This window comes from Rattus rattus, chromosome 4, assembly GCF_011064425.1.
Source record: "Rattus rattus isolate New Zealand chromosome 4, Rrattus_CSIRO_v1, whole genome shotgun sequence".
Taxonomy (NCBI): domain Eukaryota; kingdom Metazoa; phylum Chordata; class Mammalia; order Rodentia; family Muridae; genus Rattus; species Rattus rattus.
In genome coordinates this window covers 56,322,658-56,348,370 of record NC_046157.1, presented here as the reverse complement: position 1 = coordinate 56,348,370, position 25,713 = coordinate 56,322,658, and the positions used below count along the sequence as shown (strand labels likewise).

Sequence of the window (25,713 nt, the reverse complement as noted above, 5' to 3'; positions counted from 1 at the left end):
AAAAAAGATCTCAGAAATTTCAAGATATGCAACATTCCAGTCTCACTACCGTGAAACAGAGTAAGGACTCCTTTCTTCCAGAAGGATCATTTTAGTAAACTCCCCAAGAGTTTGTACTTGTAGCAATCCACCTGCCTTACCCGTCCTAGAAATGTTACCACACCATCGGGCCCTGGACATTCTCTGACTGCATGTTAGACGACAGGTTTTGTTTTGAATACTGTTAAGATATCTGTGCCATACGTGAGCAGAAAGATGCTTAGAAAGGAAAGAGGGTGGGGGGAACCCTTGAAAGTTGTAAACATGACTTATGTACAAAACATAAAGAGATGGGTTAAAAATAAAATCTGTTTTCATCACAGTTGTTACTATAACTGGGATGCAGTTCAGCACCTGTACGTGAGGGCAGCGTGGTCCTTGGGCCAGGAGACAGATTTACTATGAGTTTGTTTAGGTCGTAGCCTTCTCTCTGGGCTCTTTTGAAATTAATCATTTCTTCTATAAGCATTATGGTCGAATAAGGTGATATGCAGTTACAGTAATTGATTTCTCATAAATTTTGCAGAGGAGCAGTATTCCAAGTTAATTAAAACATGCAAGGTTGTAATTTGTATTTACAATTGGTCGAAGGGGGTTAACCACTAATGCCATACTTTTGGAACTCATAGACGTGGGAAAGGATCTTTCCTGTTGAATTTTAGCTCCGTTATCATGCACTGAGCCGTTATAATTGGACAAGATCGTGGACGTACATCTAAGCCAACTGTAGTCTTGGTGAATTGTTGTGTATGCGTAATTTAGGGAATTAATATTATTTTAATTTTCTCGTGAAGGGATGTGTGTCCCATATGTGTGTGGTATTTGTGCATATGTGTGGATGCAGGTGCATGCATCTCTGCATGCAAATACCGTGGCCAGAAGAGTGAGGGATGATTCCTCCTCTAGGCCTCTCTCCCTTATTCCCTTAAGACAGGGTTTTCTCACTAACCTGACATAAACTTGTCTGCCGAGCTGCAGTCATCCTCCTGTCTCCACCTCCCGTAGTGCTGCGGGTTACAGGCATGTTTGGCCGTGGCTGGGGTTTTTTATTTATTTATTTATTTATTTATTTATTTATTTATTTGGTTCTTTTTTCCGGAGCTGGGGACCGAACCCAGGGCCTTGCGCTTCCTAGGCAAGCGCTCTACCACTGAGCTAAATCCCCAACCGGGTTTTTTTTATTTTATACAGTTGCAGGGCATCTGAGCTCAGCCCCTCACGCTGGTTCCGAGCTGCTCTGAATTTGGGGGATCTCATTGAAATAATCTGAGTCTGTTTCCTCGTCTGTCAAAGCAGGTGGTGTGACCTGGGCGAGGTCCTTGAGCACATCGAGCTTGGAGATTCAAGCGGCCACACCACTTACAAGAATGCTTTCTTCCATTCCTGTCACCGCATCACAGATGACCTTAGGTCTGGCGGTTTTAATTTAATGAGCAAGCATTTCCTGTCACCGGGAAGCTAGGTACAGTTCAGTTAGATACCTCTAGTTCAGGAACAGTGACAACATCAACAAAACATCATTCCCACTGAGTGGAAAGGGGAGGGGATGCATGCTTTTGGGGGTGTCATAGTTTAGGATGCTTGACAGAGTTCTTGCTGCCTAATAGTTGATTTGTTATTAGACACCAGGGTTTTTATTGCTGTGAGAAAACACCAAGTCCAAAAGCAAGTTGGGGAGGAAAGGGTTCTATATCACTGTTTGTTATCAAAGGGAGTCAGACCTAGGACTCTGTAACCTCTGCAGGAACTGGTGCAGAGGCCACGGAGGAGGAGGAGGACTGCTCATAGTTTTGCTCCCCATGGCTTTCGCAGCCTGCTTTCTTACAGCACCCAGGACTACCAGTCCAGGGTGGCCCCACCCTCTAACGGCTGGGTCCTCCCACCTCAATCACTAAGGTTTCCCCAATCTCATGGAGGCATTTTCTCAATTGTGATTTCCTCCTCTCGGATGACTTTGTGTCAAGTTGACATAAAACTAGGTAGGGTATAAATAGGGTCACACTGAGTGCATGGTCAGATAGTCTGACCAATGTTCACTTGAAGCCACCATACTCTACTGATTTATCTGTTTGTCCAGTGCGTGTGCACGGAAGGAGACCAGAGGTTAACACCGGGGTCTCCCTCAATTGCTTCTCCGCTTTTTTTTTTGAGACAGATTTTCTTACTGAACCTTTGTCTGTGATGACATCACCAAGCCACTGACCCACACGCCCTCCAGCTATCTTACCTCAGCTCTCCTTATTACTCAACAGACAATTTCTGGAATGCTTTGGCCTTTGAGTTGTGATTTGCGTCATTTGTAGCTAATGTTGTGTTGAATTTATAACTCTGAGCTTGAAAAACGTACCCCTGTAAACTGTCAAAGCCAGACTCCTCTCAAAAATATTATCTTGGTAAAGGAATGAGGGAAGGGTGGTGTTTTTGCAGCAAAACCTCCAACTGACTCCACCTCACGATCCTTCCCCACTCATCACCGCTGCCTCCTTATCTCCAATCCCACATCAGGCTCCAGAGGAAAAGGCCCACACTTGTGGCTGGGCTGGGCTGGGTTCGCAGTGCCTCTGAGAGCACTCAGTCCAAAGAGCAGACCAGATCGGTTGTGTCAGGTTCCGTACTTCCAGGATGGCCGAGGAATCATCCTCACTTTGACTAATGAGATGTGTAGAGTGTGGAGAGGTCTTCAGCTGGTGGCAGGGCCAGTGCCTGTCACTGTCCTGGCCTCTATTAGGTAGTGTGGGAGCTTTCTATGTTGTACTTTCATTCATGCCTCAATCAGTTCTTCCCCAATATAAATACCTTGAAGATTCTTCCCCTTGCGTGTGTGTGTGTGTGTGTGTGTGGGGGGGTGTCTCTGATTTCCTCTTGGTGACTGACTTCGAACCAGAGGTCACAGATAGCTATGACAAAATCAAGGTAAACAGAATATTTCTCTATGTTTCTCATGAACACTTGTCAGATTTCTATGACCTGGGCGTGTTTCGTGTGCAACAAAAGGACCCTCCATCTCCAGCCTCCCAGCCTGCCCCGTGGGGAGTTTCCATCTGCACAGACTCCTGCTATGATGTTGATGGCGTTTTCTTCTTTATTTCTTCTTCATCCCTGTTTTCCTGCAAATGAGAGCGTCCCTGGCACTGTCCCTCAAAGAGCTGTCCATGGTTTCAGCATCAGCACCCCCAAACAACCGCTTAGAAAAAGAAAAAGAGATAGATTCTCAAGTTGGCCAAGCAGCATCGACTTTCAGACTTTCCTACTTTTATCTTTCAAGAGCTTGGGACCTCAGGTGTGTACTGCCATGTCCGGTTTGTGCAGGGCTGAGGCTCAACTCCAGGGCCTCATGCTGGGCGAATACTCTGTTAGCTGAGATACCTACAGCTAACCTGTTTTTCTTTTTTGTTTGAATTTAACTTTTTTTTTTTTTTTTGGTTCTTTTTTTCGGAGCTGGGGACCGAACCCAGGGCCTTGAGCTTCCTAGGCAAATGCTCTACCACTGAGCTAAATCCCCAACCCCTGAATTTAACTTTTATTGTTTCTTTGTGAATTTTACCTCATGTTCCCCAATTCCACTCATCTTCCCTCTCCTCATACCCACCTCCACCCTGGCCAACCCCCATCTCCTCCTCCCAAAAGAGAAAAAGGTCTCATTATGGAAGCTGTAGCGTGTCCCCCACACACTGTGCCCTTTGTCCATGCTTCTTTGATTGCAAATGTTTATTGTAATGACTCATGGGTCTGCTATGAGGCCCCTGGCTTCTGCTGCTCTATCAGTGCTGGAATCTCACTGGAATTCCTCTCAGATACCCTATGTAATAGAGATTTTGTGCCTTTGGATTTGCAGGACCAGCCCCTCTTACACCGCAGCAGTTCACTGGGGTAGATGTTGAGGACCTGGGTTTGAGAGGTACCTGACCTGGTCATCCAGCAGGCTCTCCTGCTCTCAGGCAGTCAGGACCAGCTTTACCCTGCTGCTCAGGTAAGGTGCAGCGCCCACTCTCCTGAGTGTGGCAGTTGATGAGGGTCAAGACCTCATGACCCTAGGGCCAGCTCTCCGGCCTGCCATAGATGGTGAGGAGTATGGGACAGGAGGCGGTATCTCTCCCTCAACCATGCCACTGCCCAGCACACAGAGGCAGGGCCAGTTCTTCCATGCTCACACCCTTGGGGCCAGTTCGCCTGCAACTTTCACACCCAGGGCCACCTCTACCTTGATGACCAGGTGAGGTGCAGAGTCTGTATCAGGTGAGGGGCAGAGATAGCTCTTCTGCCTCTGTGATCCCAGGGCCAGCTCTCCCAGATGCCACAGGAGACAAGGAGAGCAAGGGTGGGGAGGCCATCTGTCCCTTGCCCACACTGCTACATGGTAGAGCAGTTGCAGGGCCAGCTCTCCCATGCTCACATCTTTGGGGCCAGCTCACCCATACCCCTGCCAACAGGATCAGCTCTACTGTGCTTCCTGGGTGAGGTGCAGGGTCCACTTTCCCAAGTGCTGCAATTGGTGAGAGACAGGGCCAGCTCTTCTGGTGTCATAGCCCCTCACTGGGGCCAACTCTCCAGCCAGCCACCAGTGGCGAGGGCAAAAGGGAGGGGAAGGGATTTCTTCCTCGACAATGCTCATATGTAGCAGACAAGTAGACAAGAGGAAGGGCTGGATCTCCCACACTCACACACTCGGGCTTGCTTACCTGAAACCTCCATGTCCAGGGTCAGCTCGGCTGTGCTGTCCAGGTGAGGTGCAGGGCCTGCTCTCCTGAGTGCTGCAGTAGGTGAGAGGCAGAGTCAGGTCTCCTGCTCTGATGATGCTGGAGCCAGCGATTCTGCCTGCCATATGTGCTAGAGGGAGGGGCGTCTTTTCTTGCCATGTTACCACGTGGCAGACAAGTGCAGGGCCAGATCCTATGCCTCCTCCCTCACACACCCACGGTCAGCTTTTCTGTACTACCCACGCAAGGTGCAGGGTGGGCTCTCCGAGGGCTGCAGCTGGTGGGGGGCAGGGCCGGCTTTCCTGCTCTCATGCCTCTGGGGCCAGCAATCCCAGGATGCTGAGGTGAGGGGTGGGGCCAGTTCTGCACAGCCCTGGGACATCGACTTGTCCCAAAGCGGCAGCCCAGACCAGAGACATCTGCCTGGCCTTTGGTAGTAACAGACCCATGATGCTGCAGGGCCAATAGACCCAGACGTGGACTCTGGTGGCAACACAGTCCAGGACCCCACCATAGTCCCAGGTGCCATTACCGGCTTCTCACATTAGGTCGTTCCTCATTACCCATGAGTCTCTAGTACTGCCTCACTTCATTGTGCACACATCCTTCTGTTTCTCTTTCTCTTCCATTTCTCCACCACTTACTTGTTCCTAGTGGTGCCCTGACTCCCCAAATGTCTGGGGTCATCTCAGGAGTAGTCTCCGGCACGCAATGTCCCACTCGTGTATTATGGCACCAGGCAGGGGTTCATCTCAAGTCTCCACAGGCCTGCACAGCGCCAGACTAGCTCCCTGTCCAGGCCCCAAGGCGCTGGTTTGGTGATTGTCTTGGGCTCGTTCCTCACCTGACCTGCTCGAGTGGCCCCTTGACAGGGTCATCTGTCTCAGGCTCACTACCTCCTGGGCCTCACGACCAGGCAAGTTTCTTCTATTCTCTGACTTGTTCCCCATCCTGTCTGGGCTTGCCTGGGACCAGACCGAAGGTCATTTCTGGCTAGCTCCTTGTCCGGGCCCCCTGGCACCTGACTGATGATTGTCTCAGGCTTGCTTTTTCAGGGAATGTTAGGCTACTAATCAATCGTTCAGATATTCACGGGTCAGAACACTGGATGTAGTCATATCCTCTCTCCTCTCTGCCACCTACTGATGCACAACCGACACAGCAGCCATGCCTGCAATGCCCCTAGGGGCAGGATGGTTTTTCATTTTAAAAACTTTTATTTTTTAATTTATGAGTCAGCCTCTCTCTCTCTCTCTCTCTCTCTCTCTCTCTCTCTCTCTCTCTCTCTCTCTCTCTCTCTGATTGCTTGTGTGGGCACCCATGTGCCACTCCTCCCCCACCCCTGGGAGCTGGAGTTACAAGCAATGGTGAAACACCTGACTTGGAGCACTGGAACACAAACTCTTGTTCTCTGGAAGACAGCTCTTAGCTGCTGAGTTCTCTCTCTCTCTCTCTCTCTCTCTCTCTCTCTCTCTAAATATTTTATTTATTTATTTATTTATTTATTTATTATTTATTCTGTTTTCCTATCAAAATTATATTATCTCTCGTCTCTCCTTGAAACTAGAGCCAAGGTTTATATAAACTGCCCAAATCTCCGGTGTTGTGGTTTGCCCTGAAGTTATCTGTATTTTGATGCTAATTCCACTGCCCCAAGGACAGCTGTCTAGGGAGACTCAGGTGACTTCACCAGAACCTTCTCCCCTTTGCATTGTAAAATACAGGTGAGGGGCAGGAATAGGATAGAAGGAGGCCTGTCATTGGAGGAGAGGAAGGGTGGGCGGGAGAGAAGTTTGAAGGAAGAGGAGGAGATGAGAAAGGAAAGAAGAGACAAGAGGGAGAGGGCGAGAAGCCATGGCAGGTGACGTTAAGATTCCACATTGTACCTTTACAGGTTGTTATTAATGTTCTTAAGGAATGGATGGTACTGGGCTCTGTATGTTTAGGTGGGCAATTATATCTTACCAATTGAGTCAAAGATTATTGTGTTGTGTGTGTTGGTTTTTATGTGACAGGAGTTTGGGTGTAGGTGGGAGTGTGATTGGCAGCAGGAGACATCTTGGGCACTGAGGTTGGACCTGGTGGGATAAAGTCAACCATCCTATTTTTGAAGCCAAGATATCCAGCAGATGTCTTGGGGCACTGAGGTGCTGGACCTGGCGGGATAAAAGTCAACCATACTTTTTTATTTTTTTATATTTTACAACAACACTCTGGAAAAGAGCCCCTTCCAGAATTCCAAACGTACGGATCTCTTCTGCGGTGATGAGCATGGTGGGCATTCCATTTTCAACTTGACTGAGGACAGAACAAACGGCTTTTGTGAAGACCAGCTCTGCTATCTATCTCTGACTCTACCCTGAACAGCCTTACCTACTCACTTTGAATCTGAGAACTTCCTTCCCTTCCTAAGCAGAGAAAGCCTGCCTGGATTAGAAAAGTCCAGGATGGAAACTTGACCCTGTCCTGAGCCAGGAGTATTTGGAATTACACACAGGAAAGGGCTGCGGAGTTGTTGACCTGTCTGAGTACAGAATGTGTGCATAGCCTCTCCAGTTACAGCAGGCCAGGAAGCATCACGCCTCAGGTACCAGTGATACAGCCTGCAGCGAGCCCTTCAGCTAATCCCCATCCACCGACTAGAGATTCTTTATGCGTGTGCATCTTTTCCAAAAGAATCCTTCCTGCAGTCTTCTTGTGCCTTGCAGACTCACTGATCTGTTCTCTGGGGGTAGAGACGAGCAAGGTAGCACCTCCCCCCCACACACACTGTGTGTCATATTTATTTAAGGGCTGTTTGTGTTTGTGATAACTCACTCCTCTGGGTGAAACTCTGGGGCCCTCTGGAAGGCACTGTACAAAGTCCTGGTGGCCACAGGCAAGAGTTTCTGATCCTGGGAAGGTTGTGTTTCTTGAGGAGATGTCAAGAAGCTGCCATTGGAAGATCCTGCTCCTTGTGGGGCCGTGTGAGTTCTGCTTATCTGGACCGCTCCCAGGAAACCCAGTTGCTGGGCTCATCTTGACCCCTGCTTTCCATGGCTCCAATACTAAAAGTCGTGCTGTCTTGGGAAACTCGCCTACAAGTTCTTCTCCCCTTTCCATGCTCTCCACTGAGCTCCTAACACTCATAACTGAGACTGGAATCTTGGGTACCAAGTCTGCATCTGCACTCATTGTGATGCATACACACACATATGTCTGTGTCTCAGACCAATCCGTGCCTCTGCCGCATCTATGAATACAAACTCCCATGCGCCTCAGACCCCACCGAGAGGTAGATCTGTTGAATGGGGCTCAACTTTGAACTATGTCTCACAGCCACATATGGAGAACCTGTTTCCATTTCTGCCAGATCTTTTTTTCTTTTCTTTTATTGGATATTTTCATTATTGACATTTCAAATATTATCCTCTTTCCCAGTTTCCTTTTGGAAACCCCCCATCCCATCCCCCATCCCCTGCTTCCATGAGGGTGCTCCCCCACCAACCCAATCACTCCTTCCCACCTTCCCATCCTGGCATTCCCCTACACTGGGGCATCAAGCCTTCACAGGACCAAGGGCCTCTCCTCCCATTAATGCCTGACAAGGCCGATGCTTCACTACATATGTGGCTGGAGCCATGGGTCGATCTATGTGTACTCTTTGGTTGGTGGTTTAGTCCTGGGAGCTCTGGGGGGGGGGTCTGGTTGGTTGATAATGTTGTTCTTCCTATGGGGTTGCAAGTCCCCTCAGCTATCTCAGTCCTTTCTCTAACTCCTCCATTGGGGACCCAGTTTTCAGTCCAGTGGTTGGCTGTAAGCATCCACCTCTGTATTTGTCAGGCTCTGGCAGAGCCTCTCAGGAGACAGCTACATCAGGCTCCTGTCAGCAAGCACTTCTTGACATCCACAATAGTGTCTGGGTTTGGGGACTGCATATGGGATGGATCCCCAGGTGGGGCAGTCTCTGGATGGCCTTCCCTCAGTCTCTGCTCCACACTTTGTCTCCGTATCTCTTCCTGTATTTTGTTCCCCCTTCTAAGAAAGACTGAAGGATTCGCACTTAGGTCTTTCTTCTTCTTGAGCTTCATGTCATCTGTAAATTATATCTTGGGTGTTCTGCGTGTTAGGCTAATATCCACTCATCAATGAGTGCATACCATGTGTGTTTTTTTTTTTTTTTTTTTCTGTGATTGGGTTACCTCACTCAGGATGATATTTCCCATCCCTTTGCCTAAGAATTTCATGAAGTCATTGTTATGAATAGCTGAGTAGCAGTCCATTGTGTAAATGTACCGCGATTTCTGTATCCATTCCTCTGTTGAAGGACATCTGGGTTCTTTCAAGCTTCTGGCTTGAAATAAGGCTGCTATGAACATAGTGGAGCATGTGTTCTTGTTATATGTTGGAGGTCTTTTGGGTGTATGCCCAGGAGTGGTATAGCTGGGTCCTCAGGTTGTACTATGTCCAGTTGTCTGAGGAACGGCCAGACTGATTTCCAGAGTGGTTGTACCAGCTTGCAATCCCACCAACAATGGAGGAGTGTTCCACTTTCTCCACATCCTTGTTGGCATCTGTTGTCATCTGAGTTTTTGATCTTAGTCATTCTGACTGGTGTGAGGTAGAATCTCAGAGTTGTTTTGATTTGCATTTCCCTGATGACTAAGGACGTTGAACATTTCTTTAGGTGCTTCTCAGCCGTTTAATATTCCTCAGTTGAGAATTCTTTGTTTAGCTCTGTTCTCCATTTTTTAAATAGGGTTATTTGGCTCTCTGGAGTCTAACTTCTTGAGTTCTGTGTATATATTGAATATTAGCCTTCTATTAGATGTAGGATTGGTAAAGATCTTTTCCCAATCTGTTGGTTGCCATTTTGTCCTACTGACAATGTCCTTTGCCTTATAGAAGCTTTGCAATTTTATGAGGTCCCATTTGTCGATTCTTGATCTTAAAGCATAAGCCATTGGTGTTTCTGTTCCCAGGAAATGCTTTTTTCCCAATGTGCCTTATCCAAGGTGTTGAGGAAGAAATGGCCCCTACTAAGAGGAGGAAAATTTCTCTTCAATATAGAACACAGTGGAAGGGAAGCCCTGGGTCCTTAAGATGAACCCCAGTGAACTAGATTGTTGGGGGGAGGGGTGGAATGGGGGGATGGGGAGGAACACCCATAAAAGAAGGGAGGGAGGGATTAGGGGATGTTTTGGAAACAGGGAAAGGGAATAAACTGAAATGTAAATAAGAAATACTCAAGGGGTTGGGGATTTAAGAGGAGGAAAATCCCCAGCTTAAAAAAAAGAAAAGCATTAAAAAAAAAAAAAAAACTCTGAGGTATATTAAATTTTGACTTATAAAGAGAATTTATCTGCAACAGGAGATGGAATCTTAGGAATAGAAACAGTATCAAAACTGCTTGTAACAGAGAAGTAAGAAATGCAGTCCGGCATAGTAAAGGTCAGGAAGGACATGCTCACAGCCGACATTATATAAAATGGGGAAAGATTGAAAGCATTTCCTCTAAAAGGAGGGATGGACAGGAGTGTGCCCTTACTCCCTTCTCAGCTTAGTGCCTATGCTCTTAGGTAAAGCATTAAGACAAGGGAGAGAATGAATCCAACGACAGTGGAGATACAACCCAGGCTAGTTCTGCTGTAATATGGCATGATCTTGTATTTATAACTTACAGAGGCTCTACCAGAAAACTTTTAGATCTGATAAAATCCTTCAACAAAATAGCAGGGCCCAAAATTAACATGCAAAAAAATCAGCAGTTTTCCCAATACATGTGTAAAAAACTTGTAGAGAAAAAAATGGAACAATTCTATTCCTAGTAACTTCAGAGACAAACAGACAAACACAAACAAGCAAAACAAAAGATGTCTGAGTGAACCCAACCAAGGAAAGGAAAATGCCTCTACAGTGAAAACAGAATAAGGAAGGGAAATGCATGACGATGCACTTGATGGTGGAGAGAACTCTTGTGTTTATGGAGTTGCAGAATTAGTATTGTTAAGCGCAATCTGCAGCTCAATGTAAATTTATATCAAAGGTCCAATGGTATTCTTCATCAAACAAAAAGACCAGTCCTAAACCCATAAACAAGTACAACAGACACCCTCTTCCTCAGGATAATCAGAGCCATTCTATACACAAAGAGTAGTGCCCAAGGTATCACAATACATGACCTCAAGTCATACTAGAGTAGCTAGTTCAGATGACTTGAGTTCACATCCTTAGCACCCATGTTAAAAAACTGGCGGCAGCGGTGTGTGTCTGTAACCCGGTGCTGTTGAAACAAAAGGATACCTAGGCCTCCTGGCCAATCAGTCTGCTGAATTGGCGAACTTCAGGTTGAATGAGAGATGTGTGTGTGTGTGTGTGTGTGTGTGTGTGTGTGTGTGTGTGTGTGTGTGTGTGTGTGTGTAGGTCTGTAGATGGTTCAGTGGTTAAAGGTAAGCCTGAATACCTGAATTCAGTCCCTGAGACGCACATGGTGGAAAAAGAGAACTGATGTCCACAAGTTGACCTCTCACCTCTACATGAGTGACAAGGCATGAGCACTTCCACACAAACATATGAGCTCACACTAAATAAATGGTAAGAAAGAATTCTTCAAGGCCATCAGTTAAGATGCTTATTGACAGTCCTAATAACATGGTTCAAGCTCTGGAATCCAATGGTTGAAGAAGGAGAGAACTGTCTCTTGAAAGTTGTTCTCTGATCACCATTTGTGTTACAAGGATCATGCACGAATGCACATCCATGCACTTGAGTGCACGTGCACACACATGGATAGAACATAAAATAAATGAATAGATGTAAGACCATTTAAAAATTAAGAGTGATTAAGAAACACACTTAGTATCAGCCTTTGGCCTCCATGCACATGAGCAAACACACAGACGGACCTCTCTCTCAAAGCTTAACAGAACCATAGTAACAGCATCGCATAGGACTGACCACCAAACACACAAAGAGACTTATGGGATTGAATAGAGAACCTAGAAACAAGCACAGCTCCAGCTATGGAAAGAGGGATGAAAGATGATCCCTGGGTGTCATGGATTAAAGAGTTTAAGCTATGACTGGAAACTATGCATCTTCATGGGCATGGATTACTAAATTATCTAAAATGACTTCAAGAGACAGGCATAGGCAGAGGATGTTTTGAAAAGCATTGTAATAGCACAAGAAATAATACCTGGTATTAACAAATGTGATGACTAACATTAAAGCTTTTGTACAGCAAGAGAAGCAATGGATGGGAGATGAGTCTAGAGAATGGGAGAGTCGTGGTCAATAACATATATACTTGATAGGAGATTAATACATTGAATATATAGAGAATTAGAAAAAAGCACCCTAAGCCCATATTTTCCATTAACAAAAGGGAGACATGAATTAAATAGATGAGTTTCAAAAAGGAAACAGGAATGGCCAAAGCATTTATAAAAAACAATGACCAAACATTCTTAGCCATCAGGGAGATGCAAATCGAAACTGCATTGCTATTTCCTGGTAAGATGGCGGACTGGAAGCTGCATCCCTATGACCCAACAAAGGAAGTCAGGAGATGAATCTACTATTTCAAGTAGCGAGGAGGACGAACTTCAAAGAAATGTACAAAGGCAACAATAGGCTACCTGGAAAGAAAGGAGAAAAAGACAATGTGCTGCATCAGGAGAAATAATCCGTTCTGAACAGGTTGTAACCATATGGCTTCCAGGTGGCCCCAATGACAAGAGAGTGGCAGTCCACACAGAGTTTGTATTCCTGCACAAAACGCCATGACCAAGAAGCAAGTTGGGGAGGAAAGGGTTTATTCAGCTTACACTTCCACATTGCTGTTCATCACCAAAGGAAGTCAGGACTGGAATTCAAACAGGTTAGGAAGCAGGAGCTGATGCAGAGGCCATGGAGGGATGTTACTTACTGGCTTCCTCCCCCTGGCTTGCCCAGTTTGTTTCTTTTTTTTTTTTTTTTTTTTTTTTGTTTGTTTGTTTTTTTGTTTTTTCAGAGCTGGGGACTGAACCCAGGGCCTTGCGCTTGCTAGGCAAGCGCTCTACCACTGAGCTAAATCCCCAACCCCCCCAGTTTGCTTTCTTATAGAACCCAAGACCACCAGTCCAGGGATGGTACCACCCACAGTAAGCCCTCCCACCCTTGATCACTAATTGAGAAAATGCCTTACAGCTGGGTCTCATGGAGGCATTTCCTCAAGGGAAGCTCCTTTCTCTGTGCTAACTCCAGCTTGTGTCAAGTTGACACACAGAACCAGCCAGGACAGCCCCCAACCCCAACCTCAAGTGCAGTGGCTGATTTTAGTGATTGATTTATCCAGCAGACATGTTAACAGTGAAGAGGAATCCTGTTACTGTCACTTATTTTGACTTGAAGACAGTGACCAGCCATCACCCTCAAAGAAAACTTATTGCTGAAAACTGAGCTACAGGGGTTGGGGGTTGGGGATTTAGCTCAGTGGTAGAGCGCTTGCCTAGCAAGCGCAAGGCCCTGGGTTTGGTCCCCAGCTGTGGAAAAAAAAAGAAAAGAAAAAAAAAAAAACAAAAACCTGAGCTACCCTGAGTCTGAGGATGGGGAATGATCATTCCTCTTGGAACCAGACATCCTGGAGGACATTGTGGAGAACAGGGGGTCTGGACTCCATCAGCCCCCAAAAGTGTGGTGGCGGGAATCTTGGCTCAGCCATGAAGTGCACAAGTAACCCAGCCTTAGGTGATAGGCATCATTAACTAAGAGAGCCCTGGCGTTTGTTAAGCTTGAGTCTGGGGTCAGCTGGTATATCAGTCTCTAGACCAAACTTTTTCTGTTTGTTGTGTCAGAACCTGAGTGTTGCAGCTCCCACAGTCTGGGGTGGCAGCCATCGCCCTTCCTCCAGCAGAGTGATTAAGGTTTAGAAGTCCTAGCATGACAAAGATAGGTCTTCTGCCTGTGCAGAACTCAGTATTGTGCTTGCTCCTTATTACCTACGTGTTTGGAATACTTCCACTTGAGACTTAGCTATCTGTGGGAGTCTGGGGACAGAGAGAGACCCTGACCAGCCCACAGACCTCAAGGTTAACCCTGGGCAGCAGAGGCTTCTAGTAGTCAAAGAAAGTGAACTGCTTGTGTGAAGACAGCTCTGAAGGACACTCGACCTGTCCAGTGTAGACCCAGCAAAAGCACAGGACTCTTGAGTTTCTTTAAAACCACTCAGTTCCACCCAGCACTTACATCGCTCCTAGTTTCTGGGTCTCTTTATCCTCTCATTTGGCTCTGGTCTGTCGTTCTAGGTAAGCTGTGTGACAAAGGAGTGTGCTTGGTTTAGAACAGTAGCTTTCATAGGTTTCCTTGGGCCAAATCTGGGAGGCAGTTTCATCAACCCACCTTTGGAAGTTACATCACAGGAAATACAATAAGAGATTGGTTTGCTCATTATAAGTTGGGAGGGGGCAGGTGGGATGGCACACGCCTTTAAGTCCAGCACTTGGAAAGCAGAGACTGCTGGATCTCTGTGAGTTTGAGGACAGCTTTGTCTATATGTGAGTTCCAAGGTCAGCCAGGGCTAAATAATAGAGAGACATTGTCTTAAAAAAAACAAAAACAAAAACAAAAACAAAAAAACAAAATGATAGTGAATAATCCTGATGATTTTCCTTTCTAGATACCCTGGGTCAGGACCTAGGTTAATGGAGCTGTCCCTATTCCATCCCTCTGCATGGTAGATTTTAGAAACATCATTGCTTACTTTAGGTAGAATGTGAGGTAGAAAGGCCTGGGCCAGACTCTCTGAGAGCTCCGAGGCCATATGCTGCTCTCCACAGGGGACTTGTCCCTTGACTCAGAGCCCTCTTTTCTTCAGTATCTGATCCTCAGCTGATGCGAGTCTTTGATTTATGTCTTCCCATTGGACAATAGGGCGGCTGGGCTGCTGTAGGTCTATAAAAGGCAGAGTGCTTCCTTTGATGTGTCCCGCCTCGGCCCTGGCCTCTCCATTCCTAGCTAACTTGGTCCTCCCCATGTAGGGCTCTAGATCCCACTCCTAAAAGCTCTAATTTGGGGATCAGAGTCTGAAATAGCCCCAAAGGTATCCTGTTTAGCTTGTCATTCAAATAGCTAAGCCCCTGCCACGACCCGTTTAAAACCCCTCTCACCTTTCATCGAGCTAAGCAGTTCTTTTTTCAAATCTTACTTGTTTATGAATGCATGTCCTTCTGTTTATCCACCACGGTCCTGCCCCTCTGACAAGCATTGACCAGAGTAGGGAGTGAAGCAAATGTTCCGTTTAATCAACTGTAGAGCTGCTAAGGCATTGGGCGCCGGTGGCTTCCATTGTCTCCCCTAAATGCTGTGGTCAAAATAGCAGTAAGCTCAGGGTGCAACCTGGATCCCGCAATGGTCAAGCATCAGGCGGTTGCGTGGCTTCTCTTTGCTTCCGTATCTCCAGCTGTAAAAGCGGGATGTTAAAGGTCCTAACCTTGAGGGGACCAGTGAGACCATTTTAAACTCTTCATTTCACATCTGAATAAGTTGGAAATTGGGATCCCCTGCTCAGGTTTTAAGGCGGCAGCGTGAGAGCACCACACAAGCAGGGGAAGCTTCTGAGAGTGAGCCCATGTGTCACTGCTCAGTGAGACGGCCCTACTTACAGGATTGTTTTTAAGAACCAAGTGAATTAGTACTGAAGGCCTTCACAGTGGTGCCTGGCTCTTGCACATCCTGTACCGGCATGAACTAGAAAATGGGGGCTGACTAGAATGGGAACCAGGTTTGTGAGCAGCTCAGTCTGACAGCGAAGCGAGGCTGCCTGAGGCTCCCTGCCTAGTTTACTCATGGAAGCTCTGCTGCTCTTTAATCATGTTGATTTTTCCATAACATCATGTTTGAATGCTTTTCAGTATTCCATGCACAAAAAAAAAAAAAAAAGAAGAAGAAAAAGAGAGGCCGTATGTAGCTCATGACTTTTTATTTGACTTATTTTCTTTATTTACATTATTATACCACGTTAGAATAACCTCACAATGTAATCACTCTGTTACTTAACAGGCCACATTGCTCTTTTATAAAAAATGATTTGTCTTGCGTGCTGCTGCCCCTTCCTTCTTCCTCAGCGCTGCCTGCGAGGTGATAGCCATCTATTTTGCCACATCGCAGCTGCCCTTTCCCCTCTGGTGAAGCCCAAGATTGTCAAAAAAAAGGATCAAGAAGTTCATCAGGCACCAGGCAGATATATGAAAATTAGGCGAAACTGGAGGAAACCCAGAGGCATCGACCACAGGGTGTGGAGAAGATTCAAGGGCCAGATCCTGATGCCCAACATTGGTTATGGGAGCAACAACAACAACAACAACAACAACAACAACAAAACAAACAAAAAACCAAGCACATGCAGCCTAGGGGCTTCCGGAAATTTCCGGTCCCCAATGTCAAGGAGCTGGAAGTGCAACAAATCTTACTGTGCTGAGATTGCTCACAATGTGTCCTCTAAGAGCTGAAAAGCTATGGTAGAAAGAGCAGCACAGCTGGCCATCAGAGTCACCAATCTCAATGCCAGGGTACTCAGCAGGGGAAAAAATGGAGAGCTTGTGTGTGTGTGTTGTGTTCAAATAAAACCATAAAAAACTGCCCAAAACGATGTATTTATCAAATGTGTTCTTGTGTTGGCTTGAGTGTATATATGTACCCCACGAGCATGCAAACGTCCGTGGAGGCCAGAACGGGTGTCAGAATCCCCGGAACTGGAGTCACACGCCGTCGTTGTGAGCTACCACACGGGTGCTGAGAACCAAACCTGGGTCCTCTGAAAGAACAGCCAGTGCTTTTAGCCACAGAGCCATCTCTCTAGCCCCGTGTGATTTCTGCTCATTTGAGGCATTGGGTTAAGAGTGAGGCAAATCTCATTGAGACTTGAGTATCAAAACATGGGGTAAAGCTTCTAAGTGTAAATATTTAGAGAGTATGAATGCCAATCATCAGCGAGTCACCTCAGGTGTTAAATGAGGAGGATGCACTCGGTTGAAGGCCGTCCGGCTCCAGCAATACGGCGACAGTTGCTTGTCTCAGCACTTCCCACCACTCACGTACACACAAGCCGGAAGACTTGGTTTTAAAAGAACTACTGGTTCCTTTTGCTCTACCATATCCTTAAAGGGGCTATTTTTAAAAAAATCTCAGATCAATGGGTATTGCATCTTTCTTAGAACCATCGTTTAAACATTTCGAAGGGAATCTAACTCATCCGTGTGTACTTTTTTTCTTGCAAGGAAATGCCACTCTTGTTCGTTACGAATCCCAGAATCCAAATTTGGAAAGAAGATTCTAACAGCATGCTAACTAGGCTCTGCAGAACGCACTTTGAACAGTTTGAATGCACGTGTAGCTGATTTCACCTTCCAGGGTGTGAATTGGCTATAGTTAGTCCAAGGCATGTTCCAAAGCAGCATACTTGCATGTACGGGAATGATTTCCTGGCATGTAAGTTACTCCTTTTCACGGTCCTGAGATTGCAGCAGACTGGGAGGATTTGTTTAATTTAGGTTGTTTGGGTCAAGTTGAAGCCCTACAAAAACACCTCTTTCGTTTCGAACTGAGGTTGTGCTCATCTTGAGCCATCTTCCTCCCTCTCAAAAGAAAAGCACCTATAAACCGGTCCTGGCCACTGGTGCATCTCTTCTCCTCAATATAACTAATATACATATAAACTGTAGAAGCTGAGGTTTTTAAATCCCTAAACAAGATAATCTCCTGACTTTTACTGGGATGTTTTTTGTTCCAGGAAAATGTCAGTTTCTATTTCTGGGCTCTTCTAGGAAATCCTCCACCCCATTTAGCTGCGGTAGCAATGGGAGGTGGTCCTCCACAGATGGGCTTACCATGCTATTTCTGTGTTTCATTGGAAAGGCCAGGCAGCCTCTCATTTGTGGTTAATACTGTAATTCTTAAAACGTCCTTTTAAGAAGTAGATGGAAATATCCAAAACTCCATTTTCATCCGCATGGTGTCATTGCTCAAGCACACGCAGAAGTGTCAGCAAAATGCTGTTTGTGTCAGGCAACTTGTATGAATTGAAAGCTAAAAAAAGGCGATTGACAGGTGTCTTGTTAGGCCTCTGCTATTAGCCATTTTTGTCTCTGCGCAGTACTTGACACCCCACTTCTAAACAAGGATCGCACATTTGTGTGCCTTCAGGAAGACGTCCTGATGGGTGGTTCTAAAACACTATTTTAGGATGTGATGGCTTAATTTGAAAAGTGTTTTGATGAACAAAACACGATCGCTTCCTTGTCGTTTTTTGGACGTCCTCGGGTTTCACGGTATAATCAGGGACTGAATGGATATTGCTTGGGTACGAAATATTTGATGAGTAAGAGGGCTTGGCAGCGACACTGGAGGTTGTGTTGGTAGCTGGCTTCATCAGGGAGGGGAGGAGGGATTATCTCCATTCTGTGCTTTTTCTGATGGTTGCTGTAAAATGTATTTTTGGTTTATTACAAACCAGTTCACTCTTTTAACTGAATCAGAGCAAGGGAAAGAATTCTCTGAATAATCAGGTTTTCAATTGAGGCCCAGCTTCGTCTCCTAAAATTGACAAGGAATTGTAAAGAATGTTGGAAATTATCCCTTTTAAATATCTCTCTTCCAAAAGAGAAAACAAGGCTGAGAAGTGCTAGGCAACAGTCAACATAGCTAGATGAGGAAGAGACAAAACTGGATGATGGAGTAATAGAACGATGTGATGCTATACATGATGCCATACATGATGCCATACACGGTGCAACACATGACATCACACATGATGCCATACATGATGCCATATATGATGCCATACCCGATGCCATACATGATGCTGACCTTCTCTGTACTTTTTATTAATGATTTTTTTCACCCAGTAGAGAATTGCTAGGACATTCATTCCCTTCCATGTTCTCTGTGTGATTTTACGTTTGACATTTGAAGAGGTCAAGTATATTTAAAGTACTAGTCAAATTGATAAGTTCAACTTTGGCATCATTAAGAGTGGACCACCTCGGGGTTGGGGATTTAGCTCAGTGGTAGAGCGCTTGCCTAGCAAGCGCAAGGCCCTGGGTTCGGTCCCCAGCTCCGAAAAAAGAAAAAAAAAGAAAGGACCACCGTGAACAGGTAAATCGTTTCATCACTCTACCGGCAGCTTCTCATCTGGTTGATCACTACAGTTCTCTGTGTCATCCATCTTGGTGACACTACTCAAGAATGGTGCCTATGCTTTCTGAGAGTTGGGAGATTAATCTGCAAGGCATGGAACACACAGTGTGCTAAGAAGTGCTTTGGTATGAAAAGGAACACAAGACAGAATTGATGACCTCACAGAGAAGGTGACAGAGGTGAGGGACTTGATGCTCAAGCCACAATGTTGGCATCAAAGCTGGGATGTTTAAAGACACTTAAAGGACAGTGACACCACTGTGTGGAGAGGTGGACCCTGAGATGAACCCAGAAAAGAACACAAATTACACAGGGTCTCAGCTCAGGGAGTTGTTCCTTAGGAAAGTGTAAATCAAACTGAGTTTTAAAAATAAGTTTATTACATATTCCTTATCTTTATTTGCATGTGCAGGTAGGGGGGTGTGTGTGTGTGTGTGTGTGTGTGTGTGTGTGTGTGTGTGTGTGTGTGTGTGTGTGTGTGTGTGTGTGTGTGTGTGTGTGTGTGAACCAGAGGTCAATATCTGCTGTTTTTCTTTTTTTATTTCTTGGTCTGTTTTTTGGGACAAGAGACTTGCTGGACAGCCAAGTGCCAGGGACAGTCCTGTTTCCACAGCCTTAGTATGGAGATGCCATCGTGCCTGACTTTTTAGATTGAGGTTCTAGGGGCTAAAATTCAAGTACTCCCAATGGCGAGGTGACCGCTTTGCCTGTCAGTCATTGCTCCCCTCAGTCTACCCACCTCAGTCTTCCCACCTCAGTCTTCCCACCTCAGAACATAGATCATCTTTTATAGTCGCACCCAAAGATTTGTCTCCAAGGTGATTCTAGGTAGTCAAGCTGAAAATGATGTTCCTAATGTATTATAGGATATTAGTAATGTATTAGTATATAATATTATATTATAATGTATTATATTGTATTAGTATAATGTATTATAATGTATTAGTATATAATACATTATAATGTATTATAATGTATTAGTATATAATACTTAGTATTATATACTAAGTAAATCTATGTTTTCAGTAAAATTCCCCGTTTCTCAACGGCGACTTGGAGCTATCAGCCCCAAACTCCTCTTTGATGAAAGCACAGACACAAATAGATCACTCTCTTCTGAATGTAGCAGAAACCAATCTCTCGACAGAACAAAGCAGAAAACCCACACACAAATGCAAACATTTCCACACACACATAAAATCTATAGCAAGTTTTATAACAAACACCAATATGCTTACCGTCTAGATTCTGTTCTATCCTTGCTTTACCTTGTGTCTATCCACTTATCTCTTTACACTATACAAAACCATCTCATTTTTGATGCACTTAAAGCAAACTGTAAGCATGAGAGCACTCCCTACTTAGATATACATTCCATCAAGGACAGCTCGACATCTTTTTTGTTTTGATATAAATTTATATAGGCCCAAACACACATATCTACATGCACGCTCCCTGAATTTTCGATAAATAGGTCTGTGGTCCCTAAGGCTCTGTCATGATTCAGACCGTCGTTATCAAACAAGAATGAGCCTGAAGGTCTCTTCCAGTCAACCCTCACCCCACCCTCTAGAAGCTATCAGTGCTCCTTTTTACCCCCCTTACCTTCAATTAGGTCTGCCTGCTCCAGAATTTCACATACAGGAAGCCATATGGTATATACTCGTCTGTGAGAAGTTCCATGAAAGCGAATGCTTGTGAGATTCATCTCCTGCTTTGCATGCTTGAGTAGTTTGTTCCTTTTCATCGATGGATGGTAGTGGACATGAATCTACCACAGAATTTGCGTTTATTCTCCTTCTGATGACAACCCACCAAGTTTCCTGTGTGGAATTATCACAGGAAAAACCGTCGTGAGTGTTTCATGTCTATCTGTAGTTCTAAAACATTTACTTTTATTTACATTTCTGTGCATGTGCGTATACATACAGGCATCCACTGAGACCATAAAAGGGCATCAGATCCCCTGGAGCTGGAGTTATTGTTGACTGTGAGCTGTGGGTGCTGGGAACCAGACTCTGATCAAGAATGAGAATAGCATGTGCTGTTGTATAGCTACTAAGTCATGTGTCCACTCTGTTGAATTAGTTTTTGTTTGTTCTAAACATGGTTTTGGGTATAAAATACAAAGGTCAACATTTATTTCTTAGATATGCAAATGTTATTTCTAAAAGAAACTCTCTGATCTTTTTTCCAAAAAGCTTGTAGTCATTTTCATTTTTGCAATAAAGTATAGGATGGCCAGATGTTCCATATACTTGTTGAAGCCAGACTTTTTCCACCATAGTCATGCTGGGGTGTGTATATGTATTTGTGTATATGACATATATGTATGTATATGTGTATGTGTATGTGTATATGATGTCTATGTATATGATTGATGTAAATGTATATGAAGTATATGTATGTGTGTATGTATATGTATATGTATATGATGTATACGCATATGTGTATATGATGTATGTGTGTATGTAAATGTATATGTATATGATGTATACGCATATGTGTATATGATGTATGTGTATATGTATGTGTATGTATGTACAGGTACATGTACATGTGTATGTGTTTGCGTATGTATATGTGGTGTAGTGCTCACTGTAATAACTATTTCCATTTGATTGCTTCTTAAAATAACTCCTAGCAAATCTTTCAAATCTCCCTCTTCCGTTACCATCACTTATGCTTGAGGCTACAGATTTCAGCAGCTTTGGGGTCGTGGTGGAATCCTTCCTGATTCCTTCTTAGCCTTCTTCCACTTTAAATGTGCCCAACTGTCTCTGGCTATATCAGTTCTCACCACTCATCTACTAAGTTCCTGCTTGCAAAGCTTTATTTCTGTAATCTTTTCCCTTGTTGTCTTCGTTCTTGTGAATTTATGTCTAAAACAAGCCACAGCCAATAACAAACAAAGCAAGTAGCAGCAGCAGCACAGGCAGCAGCAGCAGCAGCAGCAGCAACAACAACAACAACAACAAACTTTATTGCCTTAGTTGAGTTTTGGAACTACGAAATATTTATGCTTCTAGGTTTACCTGGAAGTGCCTTTATGAAGAGGTATGTAGGTGTTGGGTAATAAATTATTATTGGACCTAAAGGCCATGGAATGATAAATGCTGTCCAGGACACATTAATGGCCTGAAATGGCTGGTGGACCTGATTCATCATTCTGGTATGCTATATGAGTTGGTCCAGTGGGCGATGGGGTTAATTCTAGGTGACATTTCTACACGGGAAAACCCAATATCATACTCTGAACTTTATGCTGAGGTAATTGCAAAAGCATATAATAGAAAACATATACTCAAGTCAATGTCCCCTTAGCTCAGTTCCACAGATTACTTCAGCTACTCCACTTCTACCAACGTAAGAAAGGTGAACCAGAAGAGGCTCAAGCTGGGGTCCGGAAAATCGCAAATTTGGTGTTGTGCTATGTTTATAGCCCTTCTGGAGAAGAATAAATGAGATTTGCCTGATAATTCTGTGTAGAGAGATAAGAAAAGGAAACCCCAGTTTCAATGAGTCCAGAAATTTTTTTATATCTTATTTTCAAAAACCAGATGTTATGCATCCTTTTCTTCTCAGGGCCCTGGTTTTCTTTCAAAGGTAGTTTTTGGTGTCATACATACACATTTATAAAGAGCAAAGTTGGTGAGGATGGGATGCTACTGGAAAGTGTAGATGGACAGCGTGCTTTCGTTCTGTAGCCTACAGTTTCCTGAAAAAGGCATCTGACTCTAGTTTTAGCTTTTAAAAGTTAAAGATTCTATTTTATTCTAACAGCCTGTGTTCCTCTGATTATCTTTAGTGATGTCACAGTACATGCTTGCTCAAGGAATAGCTCAGGATTCAGTTGGCCGGAGGAGCTGTCAGATTTCTATTCCCCGTGATTAGCTTGTTGTAATGAGTGAGTCCCTTTCTAATCCTTCAGACCTCACATTTTTCCTTTATTAAGAAATAGCTTCTTAAGCCAAAAATCCGAGAAGACCTGACCAAAGCAGTGTCTTCTGGTCGTGAATGGACAACTAACTCATGAGCTCACTGTAGCCTTGGTTGCCTTCACAAGAGTTGAACCAGATCAACAACACAGTCAGTGTTCTAGCCTGGATGGGAGAGAGGCTCATGAGCTGTCACCCCTAGCTGAGAGAGTGTTAACAGTTGGTGATTCTGGGGAAGGAGAGTCAGTGTTCTTTAAGAGTGTGGCCCCCGACAGACTGACCATGCTCAGTGGATGGCCCTATACCCGGGAGAATATGGACAGTACAAAGTGGACTCAGTTGTTTTTAAATAGAGACATGAAGTTGGGAGGGGAAGTAGATCTGGGAGTAACAGGGGAGCAATGGGGGTTAATCCGATCAGAATACATTGTATCCCATTCTCAAAGAATTAAGGAAAATGTTTAAAGGAGAAAAAGAAGGCGCAATGGGAAAACATCTCCTTCAAAGGCAGTCTTAGCCCTGAAGAAAAGATGTTGGTGCGTTGTTGAGAAGATTTATTTTTGGCAACAAATCGAGTGTAATTTCTGAGTTCTGGAACATTGAGCAAATATCTAGGACTTTCTGACTCTCTGTTCCTTTATCAAATAGGAATGTTAAAGAGTGGCCTTGCACACTAAATCCCATGTGAATGAGCAGAAACAGTTGAACGTCTGGCAGTTAGTGTTCGCCTCATGTATACAGCGTCTCACCCTTACCTTAAACCGGACCATTTCATGAGCCTGACACATTAGATTCGTGAAGGTACTAGCCTACGCTTTAGAATTTTTTTCTTCACACCTTCCTTACTTCCTGCTCCCCTCCTCCCCTTTCTGTTCCCTTCTTCCTTTATTTCCTCCCCTCTTCCTAACATAAACGTCTTTCCCTAATCAACCTCACATGTGAATCCAGGACGCATGTCTCCTCTGATGAAGTTCTCTTACTCTACACTATAGTGAGAGCAGTGGCCCTTGAGCTTGGCCTAAGGACGCAGGAGAAGGGTTCTTCCCTTCCCTTTGGGTTCTGGAGACCTGTGTAGGCAGGCAGTGACCCCAATGGGGAAACTCCATTCCCTAAGTAAAGAAAGTCAATGTATGTATGTATGTATGTATGTATGTATGTATGTATGTATGTATGCCACTTGAAAAATTTTCTTTTGGAACTAAAAGGTTCCTGAATTTCCCAGGTTTGTGAGTCAAACTGTGCCCTTTGGCACTTAAGATAATATTAACTTGGTTAGCAACAATTCAGGAGAAATAGATCATTCAGATCTACCCCCCCTTTTTTTTATTTCCCATCATTTACTTGGGAAGTTTGGATTTTTTTTTTCTTTCTTGAAATAGAAAGGTTCATATAGAAAGATGCGCACCTCAAAGGCAGCAGGCTATTGCAACCACTTCTATCTATTGTCAACTTGATCAGCTCTGGATTCACTTTGAACACAGTAGTTCCTAGATTCGGTGAATTTTGGGTTTTTAGGAACTGTTCAATGGATTTCCTTAATAGTTTGCCGTAACAATAAAACCTTAAGAATGAAACATCTCAAGTCACAGAGAGGATAGTCTTTTATGGCTCGATTCTAAGAGGCTTATATTTATTGCTAAACTTTAAATGTGGTTAGAAAAAAAAATCAGGAGTAGCAGGTTCTCATCGCTGTCCCTGTGGTGTTTTGCTCTGCTAAGGATGTCACTGGCACCAGCCCAACATGGACTGTGAAGGCCATAGAGGTAAAGCAGCAAAAGGACACTGTCATGGTTTCTGTGTGGTTGGCCCAGGGAGTGGCACTGTTAGGAGGTGTGACGCTGCTGGAGTAGGTTACTGTGGGTGTGGGCTTTGAGACCCTCATCCTAGCTACCTGGAAGGCAGTATTCTAGCAGCCTTCAGAAGAAGATGTAGAACTCTCAGCTCCTCCTGCACCATGCCTGCCTGCACACTGCCATGTTCCCACCTTCACGATAATGAACTGAACCTCTGAACCTGTAAGCCAGCCCCACTTAGATGTTGTCCTTATAAGAGTTGCCTTGGTCATGGTGTCTGTTCACAGCAGTGAAACCCTAACCAAGGCAGACACAGTCCTTGAATATGATGCCGTATTGGCAGGAGGAAACCCAGGGACTACATATTGGAATGTGTTCTGTGTTTAAGTTTTGTGTGTTCACCTGTATCATCTCAAGAACACACTATGTTTGGGTGAATTGTATTTCAAAGATGCCTTGTTTGTGTTTAAACAATAGACTCGATTTCATAAGAGCTCTGAAAGACCACGTGCAGCATCACACTTATGCTTAATACACATAATCGAGATCAGAATCTAGACCAAAGTCGGAGACCTCAGTAGTCCTCACTTTCTGTGAAGTACTCTTTACAAACCTTCAGGGGCCTGGAGAGATGCTCCGAGGTTAGGAACACTGATGCTCTTCCAGAAGACCTGGGCTCAATCCCTAGCACCAACATGGCTTCTTGTAACTGTCCATAACTCCAGCATCAGGGTATCTGACGATCTCTGCCGGCACCAGGCATGCATTTGTGTAGTAGATACACAGGTATACATGGGAGCAAAACAGCCCTGCACACAAAGTAAATACATAAACTCAGACCAGAATGCACCCAACTCTCTATGTTCAATTGTCCATTTATAGTGAAGATGTAGAAATAAGCATGAGGGCTGGAGAGGTGGCTCAGGGGTTAAGAGCAGTGACTGTTCTTCCAATGGTCCTGAGTTCGATTCCCAGCAATCACAACCATCTGTGATGGGATCCAATGCTCTCTCTTCTGAAAACAGCTACAGGTGTATTCATGTAAATACAATAAATAAATTTTAAAAAATGGGTAAAAATATGCCCTGTATG

The 25,713-nt window shown here is 44.6% G+C and overlaps 1 non-coding gene and 1 pseudogene across 1 annotated transcript; one reads left to right on the top strand and one right to left on the bottom strand.

The window, feature by feature from the left end:
* Nucleotides 1–5,793: 5,793 nt before the first annotated feature.
* Nucleotides 5,794–5,929, bottom strand: LOC116899850. Its single transcript, XR_004387846.1, has one exon. It is a non-coding gene; the product is annotated as a small nucleolar RNA SNORA17 (small nucleolar RNA).
* Nucleotides 5,930–15,104: 9,175 nt separating this feature from the next.
* On the top strand, nt 15,105–24,678 carry LOC116898359 (annotated as a pseudogene).
* Nucleotides 24,679–25,713: the final 1,035 nt, after the last annotated feature.